We start from the raw sequence: 6,469 nt of genomic DNA on the forward strand, positions 1-6,469 counted from the left end.
GTATAGTTGGGGTGGGTGTCCGCTCAGAGTTGATGCCAATTCATGGGCCAGGCATTGATGTATAGAATAGGGATTGTTGACATTTTGAATATTTATTGGTCTGCGGTGGAAATCAGAAATCTGCATTGGACTTGTTCGTACTTTTCCGAAAAAACTTATAATCAATCAGCATACATCATACAAGTGGTACGGGCTTTTGATTGGTCAAAGCCATTCTGGTATCTACGATGCATCATAGATTTTTCTATATTTAATATATATAACAGAAAAGTACGAACATGCCCAATGCAAATTTCTGAGTTCCACTGCAAAGCTATAAAAATTCAAAATGTCAAAAGCTCCCATTCTATACATCAATGCTCGCCCGTAAATTGACATCAATTCCAAACTAACACCCTCCCCAACTGTAGTTTGGGCCTAAAAATTCTGACCCTGGGCTGAACCGTTATTCTCCCTATATATAATATCTTACGTGTTATAATTTATGTATATATGTCATTATATAATATTTATATTTATAATAATATATAAATTTGGGGTTTTTACCATTCAATCCACTCTCCTAAATGAAACTACTACTAGATTAGGGGTGGACTGAATCCTGCCCATTGATTGATACCAAATTCACGGGCAATATGTGATTTATAGGAGGGTTACTAATAGATTAGGAGGGGGCTGCAAATTCAATTTCTGAGGAGAATTGCAGTCCAAAAATCCCTATAAATTTATTGTGACCTTGTCTGAGTTGATGTGTTTGGCCCGAGCTCAGTCTTCAAATTTTCTCAAAACGAAACCAAAGCTTTAAGTCCAAAAGTTTCAAAATGATCATCCTACTCAGTGACACAAGTGTAGTGTTGTCATTTGTCAATAGGTCAATTCTACTCGACAGAACTGAACTAATTGAGCCTACCTATCATATCAGTTCTAGTTTTTGTATTTTTTCTTAATATATAATTAGATAAGAACTGGTTCTTGTTGTTTCAAACTGAACATTGAGTTAATACTATATAAAGGTTTACTAGTTTTCTTGTAACTTTTTTTATTATGTTTTATGTGTAAAATGGTAAATTTGATAGACAATGTACAGGATAACTTTGGTTAAAAATGCAGTATACCCTTTTACTAGCATTTTTTATTATATTTTTGTGGATTGGAATGTTTTTACTTTTAGCTATTTATTTTTACCCTCTCTTTTGTTGTTGTTCTTGTTTGCTTGTATACTTTAATAATGCATGTTTGTTTCAATTTGAATGAATAATTTCTCTTCTTTTATTTTGCCTTTTTTCTCAAATTTTATAACCTTTATCTAATTGAACATATTCCAATCAAATCTAGTTCTATGATTCTTTTGGCAAATTCGAGTGAACTAGTATTTCATTGATTTGTTGGATATGGAAATGAATCACATATGGTATATCTTATCGAAATTAATTTATATACCTATATCCAGATTCAATTCAATCCGTTTTCAGCCCTACCCCCCATTAGTTATATTGCATGCATGAGCTCTCCTAGTAGGAAAAACCCTCAAACAAGAGGACACGCATCATTGACTTGCGGTTGAGATGATCTCATGCCTCTACCTCCATTTAGGAGGTGTGTGATCAAACCTACATACATGTAGGCTCTCCATGATATGGCCAATGGCCCTCTTATATAGATAAAGGCAAGGCCTTCATTTTCGGAGCATAAGCAATGTGCGGCATGAAAAAGCACTCATCAATTGTAGCACTTAGTATTTAGTGTTGTTCCAAATCCTACATTGCTCAAGAATGAGAATGGAGGCCTTGCCTTCATCTATAAAATTAAATGAGGCCATGTCATTTTTTTTTTGTGTGTGTAGGCCAAAAGCTTAGCTAAGTCTTGTGCCATATTTTTTGGCATATATTATATTTTATTTAAAATAAAATTTTAAAAATTTTATTATTGGATGTCATAGGCCCGAAAATCATGTAAGCTCAGCCTGTATAGTGCTAGGCTTGGGCTTGCAAACAAGGCTTAGGGTGCGGGTTGGGCCCATGCTTAGGTTAAAGCAAACTTGTCATTAATGCTAAACTCAACTCGACTCAGCCCATGATCACCCATAGTAGAGACATAATTTATAGTGGCATATGAAGTTCTTATATGAGCAAAAGAAATGATATGACTAGCTCTGGAGCTACTTGTACCTTGTTGTCCACCCAATAAAGAATTATAACTAGTTGTATATCTCTAACTCAAATATTTGCCATATCGCTCCAACTCGGCCCTAGTTATGGCTACTACAACTAGCTAAGAAAGTTGGTGTAAGAGGTCCAGACAAGTCATCTATCACTACAATATTAGCATTCCCTTATTATTTCTAAGATGAATCGGTATAAGACGTGGATGAAACTTTTAACAAGTGTCTATAGTATGTTTAAGCTTCGTACAATAATCATAGATAAAATCCTTCTTGTCATCCTTTATACTTTTACTACCACCATTATCCCCACCAAGCTTAGGTTTTACTTTGCTAACCATAGCCAACTACTGAATGCTTAGATTCCTTTATCATAACATTCCTTTTACTCTCTTCTCCAAACATAAAAGCATATACTTGAGAAAGAGTTACAATGTCACGGGAAAAAACATATTGTCATGCAATGTCATATTCAACATTGAGTCTTGACAAAAATTCAAACACCCAATTGTTTTCTATTAACTTCTATTAAGTAATTACATCTTTATTATTCTCCCAAACCATAATATTAAATGGTTTATCTCCTACCATAAGGTTTTAAGAGATAAAAAAAATAAACTACAATAGGTGTATCTCCATGTCTTGTACCAATCAATTTATTTCTCAACTAGAAAGCATTATCAACACTTTCACTATGTAAGTAGGTTTCCCCAACTCCATTTCAAATTTCCTTAGTTGTGTTAACCCATAAAAAACTCTTGCTTATATGGGGTAATATAATATTACATAGCTAAGTTATCACCATATATTTCTCCTACACTCATTGGGAAGAGTTGGTCTCAAGTTTATTATCTTCACTAGTTACATACCCCAATTTTTCATAAGCACCAATTGTTATTTTGGCTGATCATAACCACTCCAAATAATTTGTACCATCTAACTTAACTATAATAATGGTACTTGCCCCAAAGGATCATTACCACTACCTACACATAGTCCAATTTCACTAGTAGATTTATGTTCTACTCCACTACCTTCCATGGTTCCTATAACAATTTAAAACTTCAAAAGTAGGCGAGAAAAAAACTCTAAAAATAGATCAACCCCCATTGAAAACCTCAACAAAACTCATGGCAACAAAAAACCTTCACTTGGAGAGATTAATGTCTTTTTAGAAACCAACAAAACCAAGGATTAAAACTTTGTTATGTATCGGGGCATATCGACCGATACATATAGCAACGGGGCCCCTACACTAAGTGGTTAGAGGTTCACCTATTTCAGGGGGGTAGACATGTCTTAAACCAACCCCCTAAACAAGTTTCAAAAAAAAAAAAAACAAAAAAAAATAAGGGTGAGCAATGATACACACCAATACGCAGTTTGGCGTATTGGCCTGTATAAATATTTTAAACCCTAAGTAGAACTGAGAGAAGAAGTTGTCGCTCCCTATAGAGGCCTAAAAAAATAAACAAAAATTGAACCAGCTCCTTTGAAAAAACACTAAGGAGTGCAACAAAACCTGAGTGCCTCTCCCTATGTCAAAAACAAAGAGTCATATTGTAATTATGATTATTCCCTTTTCTCTAGTTATTCCTAATTTCAATGATAAACCCAAGATTAGAGACAGTTCTAGATCTACCAAAAAATCCATGAACTGGACCCTTTTGAAGTTTTTGATCAACTCTTTAACTCTCCATTTAGTTGGTCCATCTAGGGATGCATAGTGGAAACCCAAGAATCCTTAGAAAGTGCTCTAGTAGTACCACGTAGAATATTCAAAATAAATATTCTGATTTGCAATAAAAATAAAAGGGAAGAAAAAATGGTTTATTGGAGATAAGAGGATAGAAGAATGAGAATAAGAGATGGGAGAAACCAAAAAGTCAATTTGGTTGCCCCCACACGATAGCTTATATACTCATTAAACAAAAGAATGTGCAATGTCTAATATGCCCTTAATAGGGCAGTTGATTAATAACGGAAAAGGCAAACATAAAACTGTAGGCTTGAACTGTGGACAAGACCTCCTATACCTTTTGTTGAAACTTAATTAATTATATCAAGGGTGATGAGGATTAAACATTAGACCACTTGGTCAAATAAGCTTTCGTACCATCTTAAGGAACCAATTAACCCTAAAGTTTAAGTTTTTTTTTTTCTTTAACAGCACCCAGTTTAAATACTTTGCATTATAAAACAAATAGAATCTAGGTTGTGCTTAGTAAGAGGATGCAAAAGCCATATGTATTGATGTAGATGCAAAGTTGATCGAATTTTCTAGATAAAAAACTAATCATAAAGGCTTTTAGTTCAATAAGACATGGTGTGGATTTCATTCTTAAAACAAACATAAATGTGATACCCTATATCAAATTAAAAAACAGCTTAAACTTACCATCATAGTGGGCTACAAACAAAGGTTATATTTGGTACCTTTGTTATTTTTACTTGATACCTTTTTTAAGCCAACCAATACAAATCGATTAGAAATATGCGTTGTCACATCATATACGAATGACACTTCAAATAAAAAATGGATGTATGAGACCAATTGTAATATATCGAAAAAATAATTTATTTAATTAATTAGGGTTTGGGTGGTTATCTTCCCACCCTAGAGAGACCTTATAGCAAAAAATAAAAGAAAACATCAAGACTAAACCTAAATATTTAGTCTTGAATGTAGTAGTCTTTCTTTTCCTTTTCTTTGAAACCTAAGAGCCCCTTTTCTCTTTTCTATTAGAAGGAGGAGATCAAGCACTAAGGGGACTTAGAGGTTAATTTAGATTGGGATTTCTACTAAAATCCATCTAGGTAATTTATTTTCTTCGTTAAATCTTTTAGTTTTTCTTCTTATGCATTTGAGGATTATATTTAAATCAAGGATTAGGGTTTTTGTCACATGTATTTTTTTGGCTACTTTCTGGCAAGGAAAATGATTCTAATTAGAACCCCATGCCATTAGGATCTCAAAAAATCCAATCCTATAGCATTTGGATTTGTAGATTACGAATTATGTTAAATTTCAGATTGTAACAGATGGGACATTGTCCAAATTTAGGTTGCCAGAAACCAGCCCTCTAGTAACGTTTTGGTCAGATTTTGATTCCAAATCATAGTTTTTGGCGAGAACCATTATGGTCTTACGAAGTTGGCATTCTGAATGGACTGAACCTAAGAAATCTACAAAGAATGATAATTAGTTGTCTTGTGATATTTTTAGACTAATTTCAAGTCTTTTTATAAGGGTGAGCACAAAAAAAAAAAACGAACCGACTGAAACCGAACCAAAATATCAGTTAACCAAACCGACCGGTATACATATATTTCTATATATTATATATATATATTTATGTATATTATATATTATTTATTATTTAAAATATAATATTATATATTTTATAATTTTTATTATATATTTATAATATATATTGTAAAAATTAAAAAACCGAAAAACCGACAAACTGAACCAATGGTTAACCGAACCGATCAATCGGTTAATCAATTGGTTTCAGTTCAGTTTTAGTTACTGGTTTTCCAAAAACCGATAGTATCGGTTCAGTTACAAAAAAAAAAACCCATGGTTCGGTAGCCCTACTTTCTTATAGATGGTCGTGGGGGATCTATTTTTGAAGTATAAATTCATGAATTTTGTCCTTGGAAAATGAGTTATAAACATTGGAAATTGGTCCCGAGAGCTTATTGGTTGGAAATTAAAAAAAAAAAAAATAGAAAACTAAGAAGTCCAAGTGATAAACCATTTAAATTTAGTAGGATTTAGGCAAAAAGTTAAAGGCATATTCATCATTCGCATAACATCTACAATTTGGATTTGTTATAATATTTTTTATTTATTTATCTATTTATTATTTATTGGCTTTCATGGCACACCCTGACTTGGTATAGATATTGGGATTTAGCATACCAGGTAAGCGACATTTCATCTCTTTGGTTAGTTTTGAAAATATTAATTAAACCATAAAGTGTATATATGCATTTATTTATTTATTTTTTATATAAAATAGGATTAAGCAAGAGAAACTATTTGATCTTATGAAATGATATGTTATAAGCAAAACTTTTAAATAGTTGTAGGTTGGTTTTATGCTAATTACATTGTTAATTACTTTAAATGATTCATTTGATGCTTCATCTTTCTTGAAATATTTTGTTGATTTTTTTCCTAAATATTTGTTATTCAAGTTGAATATGTTTTAACTACTATTATTTAATGTGCTACTGAGACCCATGTGTGGATTGTTGTATCTGTCTACATTACTCTTTGGATTCCACCATTTGGGGATG

The sequence above is a fragment of the Nelumbo lutea genome, chromosome 2, assembly GCF_056320005.1.
Source record: "Nelumbo lutea isolate HS-2025 chromosome 2, American lotus-T2T, whole genome shotgun sequence".
Lineage (NCBI taxonomy): Eukaryota > Viridiplantae > Streptophyta > Magnoliopsida > Proteales > Nelumbonaceae > Nelumbo > Nelumbo lutea.